Source organism: Dipodomys ordii, unplaced genomic scaffold, assembly GCF_000151885.1.
Source record: "Dipodomys ordii isolate 6190 unplaced genomic scaffold, Dord_2.0 Scaffold23, whole genome shotgun sequence".
Taxonomy (NCBI): domain Eukaryota; kingdom Metazoa; phylum Chordata; class Mammalia; order Rodentia; family Heteromyidae; genus Dipodomys; species Dipodomys ordii.
This window is the reverse complement of record NW_012267239.1, coordinates 561,984-570,552: the sequence shown is the minus strand read 5'-3', so window position 1 is coordinate 570,552 and position 8,569 is coordinate 561,984.

Below are 8,569 nucleotides of genomic sequence, written 5' to 3'. Positions count from 1 at the left end.
CTTTCAACTTTTTTTGAAATGCCAGTACCAGGGCTTGAACTCAGAGCCTTGCACTATTGCTGAGCTTCTTTGCGCACAACTGGTGTTCTACCATGCCTCCAGGCCTGGATGCAATGAGCCATCCTTTTAGTTCTATTTTCTGACTTGTTTAATGAAGAATTGTAACACTTCAGAAGATGGAGGAACTCCTTTTTTTAAAGCATCTTTGTCACCCCCTGTCCCACTTAGGCAGATACACAGACTCTGTTTAATAGAATGTTAACTGCTGCTGAGAGATCTGTTTATGTCTGTCTGTCTCTCCCCTCCCTCCTGCCCTGGGGCTTGAACTCAGGGTCTGGGTGCTGTCCTTGAGCTTTTTGCTCAAGGCTAGTGCTCTATCACTTGAGCCACTGGTCCACTTTCTGGTTTTCTGGTGGTCAAGTGGAGTCTTATGGACTTTCCTGCTAGAACTGACTTTGAATCACAATCCTCAGATCTCAGCCTCCTGTGTAGCTGGGATTATACGCATGAGTCACTGGTGCCTGCTGAGATCACCCCCCCTCACTTGCTCTTGCTCTTGCACTCTCCCCTACACCTCTCTCTCTCTCTTTCTCTCTCTCTCTCTCTCTCTCTCTCTCTCTCTCGTCAGTTCTGGGGACTCAGGGACTGGGCACTGTCTCTGAGCTTCTTTTGCTCAAGGATAACACTCTACTTCTTGAGCCACAGCTCCACTTTCAGCTTTTTTTCTATTTATGTGGTACTGAAGAATCAAATCCAGAGCTTCGTGCATGCTAGGCAAGCACTCTACCATTGAGCCACATTCCCAGCCCAGATAACTCACTTTTAAATAAGGCTAATAAGGAGTCTCAGATCCTTCATCTGGACAACTCCCTAAATACTTTGAATCCAGCAGACATATGCCAACAACAGAACTGAAATGAAATCTAATAATGTTAGAACATGAGTGGATATCTATAGCAAACTATATCTTGGAGAAAACCTAAGCCAAATAGCTAAAATAAAATACAACAGCTACATTCAGCAGGGGTCCACAGAGGACCCCTCAGTCTGGTTTAAAAGAGTATATCAGGGGCTGGGAAGGTGGCTCAGTGGTAGAGCGCTTGCCTTGCATGCATGAGGCCCTTGGTTCGATTCCTCAGCACCACATAAGCAGAAAAAGCCAAAAGTGGGGCTGAGGCTCAAGTGGTAGAGCGCTGGTCTACAGCTGAAGAGCTAGGGGACAGCACCCAGGCCCAGAGTTCAGGCCCCACAACTGACAAAAAAAAAAAAAAAGAGTATATCAGTTTTACAGACAACATATTAAATTAGACCCACAAGTCCATCGGAATATCACAAATGGTCAATATAAACTTTAATGAATGGACTATTCTTGACATTAGGTGCAAACTTCAAAAGATTGAAGGAGGAGTTGTGGAAATAAATCTTTCCCAATTGGTGGTTATAGACTACAAGGTTTATACTGACTAGGAAATTTTAAAGACAATTAAAAATTCACCATTTTCATTCATAACATTCACAGGTTTTAGAGTTATGGCTTGGTGAAATAATTTACTAAGACGAGAGAGTGGGAGAAACAAAGGTTTATTAGTACCATCCTAAAAGAAGTGTGAGACCTTGAGTTCAAACCCAAGGACTGCAGAGAGAGAGAGAGAGAGAGAGAGAATAATCATTTTGGCTAAATTTAAACAATAAAAAATTTTAGAAGTGTCTCTTAGATTAGACTGGCTTACCTGGAATTGATTAAATTTAAATTTATTTTGTAGGTGATAATCTAGTAGCTCAAAAATGTTGCTCATGGGGCTGGGAAGGTGGCTCAGTGGTAGAGCGCTTGCCTCACATGAATAAGGCCCTGGGTTCGATTCCTCAGCACCACATAAGCAGAAAAAGCCAGAAGTGGTAGAGTGCTAGCTTTGAGCTGAAGAGCTGAGGGACAGCGGGCAGGTCCAGGCCCAGAGTTCAGGCCCTACCACTGACAAAAAAAAAAAAATGTTGCTCAGGTTGCTATTGTTAAAAGGTATACTTTTGCACTATGCTAACTGGCAACAATTACAGTTTTATGAGGAAAATGCAGAACAAAATAAAAAAATACTTACAAAGTAGCTCATTTGGTAAATAAGTACTTGTGTGAGGTGTCATCCTCAATGAATACAATTACAAATGCTCCAAAAAAAAAAAAAAGGTTCAAAACTGCAATGACAAAAGACCTGGAATAGCGTTGGTGAAAATTTGAAAGAACGGTCTAGTTATTTTTATTGCATGCAGCATTTTGGAATAATTTTGGTTGACAGCATTATGTTAGAACCATCAAACAGCCCTCATTACAGTTTGGAACATAGGGACTTAAAGGGATAGCATCAATAGCAATTTTAATTTGGATGGCACTAACTTGATAAAGTGCTTTCTTAAACTTTGCATTTTAGGAGACCTAGATATGTGAGGAACACAAACATTTATCAGGTAGACAAGTGACACTATATAACAGCCCCACAATGGTGGTTGGTAGTAGCAGTGGCAGTGGTGGTACCAGCAGCATTTGCCTGATTCTTTCCCCCAAGTCCTAGAGAGTTTGTGGGATCTGGCAAGATTTTACCAATAGGAAAGCATATTAAACATGACACACAAACACAAACTGTTTTGTATTTGAGGTCATGTTTTGTTTGAGGGCTAGGGCAGTGGTACCAACATTAAGCTCTCCCAAACTAAATAGCATTTGTTCTAGTACTATTAATAGGGGTTTGGGGAAGAAAGCCACACACAATCATCATCCCCTCTGCCCATCTGGATCCTGTAAGAAGGATGCAAAAGCCCAAGACATGAGCGACCTTGGGATATTAGGAAGAATTGTGGCAAAAACAAAAAAAACAAAAACAAAAAAAAGACTGAGTTGACCAGGCACCAGGGGTACAAGTGTATTACCTTCTCACCCGTATAATCCTAACTACGCATAAGGCTGAAATTTGAGAATTGAAGTTGGAAGCCAGCCCAGGTAGACAAATCCGAGAGCCTCTTATCTCCAATTACACAGCAAAAAGGCAAAAGTGGAGATGTGGCTCAAGTGGTAGAGTACCAGTTGTGTGTGAAAAAGCTGAGCAAGAGTATGATACCTTGGTCAACAGAGGCTTACTAGCATTTTACCTCCCATTTAATCCCACCCCACTCCAGAGTATTCCAAGTGTGGATAAAATCCCTCTTACATGGTAGTCCTCAACTTACTGAGCCTACATCAGTCATTTCTGTGGGAAACTTATTTCTCCCTTCCTGTACCTGTCAGTTTTACATCTCTCTGACACCCAACAGCTCATTCCATCATTTTCTTCAGGACAACATGTTGTCCTCCCCTTTAAAATAAGTAAATTTGGCTGGGTGCTGGTAGCTCTCACCAGTAGTCCCGTCAGGAAGATGAGATCTGAGGATCATGGTTTAAAGCCAGCCCAGGGCAGAAAAGTCCAAGATACTCCTATCTCCAATTAACTACACAAAACCCAGAAGTGGAACTCAAGTGCTAGAGTTCCAGCCTTAAGCAAAAAAGTTCAAGGATGGCCCTAGGCCCTGAGTTTAAGCCCTGGAACCCACAATAGATAGACAGATAGATAGATAGATAGATTAGATTAGATTAGATAGATAGATAGATAGACAGACAGACATATAGATGCAAATTTCCTTCTCTAGAAACTAGCCTAAGAAGTCAGAAACCTCAAATTCTTCCTAGTTGACGAGCCTACAGGTTCAATAGAAGGTAGAACAGAGCATGGATACATTGGGAGTTGAGTTGAGGGTTATCCAGCCATTCTTTGGGTGTGAAGAGCCTTTTTTCTTTTTTGATAAAATGCCAAGGTAGTTTCTCTACTCTACTCATCCACTAGCTGTGGATGGGACTCTGCTTGCATTTGACCTCCCTGGACCCACTTCACAGTGTCTGGGATCCTCTGATTCAATCACCGCTGTCCAATTAGGAGTGAGCAGCTTAGGTTCCGGATGCAAGGGCACTGGCACAGGTGATGGAGCATGCAGTCTGGATAGATTGAGGGGGAGGGGTACTAGTGTCAAATAAGCAAGGAAGTGGAAAGAGATTCCTCCAGCTGCTCCTTATGGGCCAAAGTTTTCACTTCCTTCCAATAATTAAGCTTTCCCAAACTAGGTAGTCATGACTATTGTAAGGTCCGCTCCTGTGGAGCAGACTCCACCCTCCTGGCAGCAAAGCCTCCACCCAGTACCTGCGTTACCTAGGCAACTGGCACACCTGGAAGAGGTCACATCTGCATCCGCTGAGGTCACATCTGAATTTGATGTGGCCACACCTTTCTCCGCCCATACCGTAGATAAGGCCTAGCCCAGGCCCAGATGCTCTCTTTTTCTAACTCTTTTCTAGCTCTTTCCCAGATCTTTTCCACCTCTTTCCCAGGTCTTTCCCAGGCCTTCCTCACCCCACACCCCCCACCCCCACGTGGAGGGCCAAGATGGCCTGGTGCCAGCTAGAACGATGACTAAACCTACCCCTTACCTGAATACCACATGCGTGGTGCTGTTCTTACTCGGCTACCTCTTTTTAAAAACCTAACAACTATCTGAGACCTTATTAGTCATATGACTAATAAGGCAGCCTCCTAAAAAAACTCTCTCAGAGTTTTAAGTGTAAGAGCATCAGGATATGATTTACATTTTAAAGACTTCCTTCTGGTTGCTTCAGAGAAGAATAGATCAAAGAGAAATAAGAAAGGAAGAGCTTTGTATGCCCAGTGTCCAGCAGGTCATTGCCTTCAAAAAGCTCTGGTGATGCAGATATAACTTGTGGGTAGAAAATTATTTGCACTGTACACAGTAACTAATTCTTGTGGCTAAACAATGACGAAAATGTCCCTTGGGAATTAGGTTCAATTGGCCTTTACTTTCCTGCCACAAGGTGGTTGCAAGAAGAAGTGGGTATACCTGTTGAGGGAGGCTTAAGTTGAAGGCACTGAAGGAGTCAGGACCCCCCCTCCTCCCCCCCAGCAGGCCTGGTTCTGGGGAGAAAGGGGAAAAGAGTGTTGGGCCGGCCAGGGAGGTAATCATGGAGAGTAGAAACCCCATCCTTTCCCTTCCAGTTCAGGTTGACATGGGGAAATATAATCTGTACCCCTCCCCAAAGACTGGGACTCAATTTATGCTTTTACTCAATGGCTGGCTCTCTATCACCTGAGTCATACCTTGAACCCCAAGGAAATGTTATTGGCAAGGGCTACCCTGATAATGAAAAAAATTAACACCTGCATCTATCTTCCTTCCTTCCTTTCTTCCTTCCTTTCTTTTGACTCATTTGGCTCAAAGAATGAGTCCACAGACAAAAGGAGAGAAGCAAAATGGCAAAGAGTTATTGAAAAAAGATAAGAACTCCTGCTCGACAGGCGGGGCTAGGGAGGGCTCAGCTGTGGGATAATTTGTGCGGGGTAGGGGGTGGGGTGAATAAGGTGTCTCTAGGAGAGAGCGCTTCACCCTCAAGATCATTGCACAGCCTGTGGGCCATCTCAGTCCCCAAACCCAACCAGAGGCTTCATACCTCTGCACAAGCTCTCCAAAGGTGATTTAGCCCCTCTGACTGGGTGCCCCTGCCAGCCTCATGTCTGACCCCAGGGGCATTGGGTCCTCAACTGTGATGCTCAGAAGTCTGTACAGGAGACTGCTCAAGGCCATGATGAGGAATGCAGAACCTCTATGGAAGAGAGGACCTTCAACCTGACTTGCCCAGCCATGAACTGCCCAGCTCTCAACCCATGAATCCAATTCTACAATGCCCCAGACCTGGACATCCGAATCCTAAATCCCTACCTTTTGCATCTTGCCCTCTACTTAAAGCAACCAGGCCTGAGAAGGCACGTGGACATGCCTTTCACAGCTCCCAGCCAATCAGCACTGCAAAACCTTGTAGGTGGGACCGCCCCTTTGTCCTTACCTCCTCTTTTACCTCACACCAGGACACGCCCCTCCGCATCTCTGGGTAGCTGCTAACCTTGGCGCTTCCATGTGTGGAAGGTGGTTCCTTCCCAAGCAGCTGGAAGGCCCAAGAACAGCACCAGGCAGGACCCTGAGAGGCCAATGTGAGGTGTCTGGAAGTGGTTTCAGCGAAGCTGCAGTGTGGGGCTGAGGTACATGGGTTTCCCGAGGCCTCCTGGAGGTGTTCTGAAGGTTCTAAGCCAGCCCAGACAGGAGAGTTTGTGAGAGTCTTATCTCTGATTAACCACAAGAAACTGAAAGTGGAGTTGTGGTTCAAGTGGTACAGCACCAACCTTGAGAGAAAAAACTAAGGGATAGCAGCAGCCCTCACTTCAAGCCCCAGTTTATACACAACACACACACACACACACACACACACACACACACACACACACACAAATAGGATGGCAAGCTGAGCAGGCCCACCTCGCAAGCTGGGACTGCTGAAGAAAGTAGTGGATGAGTTTCAGAGTCTGTCCAGCAGGAGGCAGCACCACCTGTTTTCTGAGCCCTTTGTTTTTAGGGATTTCTAACCCTTCGAAAGCCAAATGTAGAATTCTGGAAATTGTGGCCAAGACCTGGGCAGGACAATAGTTAATTTGGGGTCAGAGCACCAGGACAAGGGTGGTTTTTTAATTTTTATTTAATTAATTTCTTTTTCTACTAAGATTTGAACTCAGCAGGCATTTACCAATCTACCCATCGTGTGAGTGTGTGAGGGGGGGTATGTATGGGTGTGGGTGTGTTTTAGGTTGGTATTATAATATTTATTAAAATAAATGTTATGGGTTAATAGAAACAGCAAAGAAACAAAGAATAAAAATGCATGCAATGTAAAACCCACCTAAAACTCCAAAGTATCTAATGTATTCATTCATTAGTTATCTAAAAGCCCAAGACAGACAGGAGACTCAATATTATAAAATACTGCAAAACAATTGCCAGTTTTCAGTTATCAGAATTGTGTGTTTTGCATTTGATATCCTCTTTTCAATCAAGAAAAAAATTCCTTTTGAATGTTATAGAACATAAATATAAAACAAGATAAGACACATTGTAAATGTGTAACAATGGCTGTAATATTATAGAGAAATAAATTGGTTATGGTACATATATAGCATGAAGCAACTAAGATAACAAAGAATTGGCAAAAAAATACATGTCACCTGTATGGTACAAGCAACACTCTCATCTACCCAAACTAAAAAAAAAAATTACAAAATACTGACAGAAAAGTCTTAAAAACTTTTTTTTGGGGGGGGGCAGTGCTGGGAAGGTGGCTCAGTGGTAGAGTCTTTGCCTCCCAAGCATGCAGCCCTGGGCTCGAATCCTCATCACTACATAAACAGAAAAGGCCAGAAGTGGCACTGTGGCTCTAGTGGTAGAGCACTAGCCTTGAGCTGAAGAGCTCAGGGACAGTGCCCAGGCCTAGAGTTCAAGCCCTCCCCCCCCCAATTTTTTTTCTGGTCATGAAGCTTGAACTCAGGGCCTGAGCCCTATCCTTGAGCCTCTCTATACCCAAGGCTAGAGCTGTACCACTTGAGCCTCAGCACCACTTCTGGCTTTTTCTGTTTATATTGTACTGAGGAATTGAACCCAGAGCTTCATGCATGCTAGGCAAGCACTCTACCACTAAGCCACATTTCCAGTCTTTAAAAACATTTCTAAGACTTAAAAAGGTCTTAAAAACTTGGGCTTGGAGTCAAGGCCTGGGTGCTATCCCAGGCTGGAGCTGTACCACTTGAACCACAGCTCCATTTTCTTCTTTGTGGTTAATTGGAGATACTACATACTTGACTTATAAGTTCAATACTGAGAACCAAGGCAGTCAGAGATGTCAAAAGTCATGCGTTTCTTTCAGCTGATCAAAAATTTTGTCAACTAAGTTTTCAAAAGTTGGTTCAGAGCTGATTATTTTCAAGAGTGGATCTTGCTTTATGCCAGTTGGCCTAGCTATAATCCTCTTATTTGTGCTTCTTTGGGGATGACAGGCACAAGCCATTTCACCCAGCAATGTGTTTTACCCTTAGCTGGAATAACAGGCCCTGGCCATTCTGTCCATCCATTGGATGAAATAGAGAGTATTTTTTTTTTTTTCATTGTTGGTCATCAAACTTGAACTCAGGGTCTGGGTGTTGTCCCTGAGCTTTTTCTTTTTGTTTAAGGCTAGAGCTCTACCACTTTGTGTTACAGTTCTCCTACTGGTTTTATGGTGGTTAATTAGAGATGAGAGTTTCATGGACTTTCCTGCCTGAGTTGGCAGCAAACTTTGATCCTCAGATCTCAGCCTCCTGAGTAGCTAGGATTACAAATGTGAGCCACCAGTATCCAGCTGAGATAGAGTCTCTTAAACTTTTATAGCAGGGCTGGTCTTGAACTGTGATCCTTCAATTTCCTTCTCTCAGTAGCCAGGATTACAAACTTAAACCATGGTGGCTACAACAGAGTTTTTGTTTTGTTTTTGTTGGTCGTGGGGCCTGAACTCTGGGCCTGGGCTCTGTCCCTGTGCTTTTCAGCTCAAGGCTAGTGCTCTACCACTAGAACCACAATGCCCCTTCCAGTTTTTTCTGCTTATGTGGTGCTGAGGAATCAAACCCAGGGC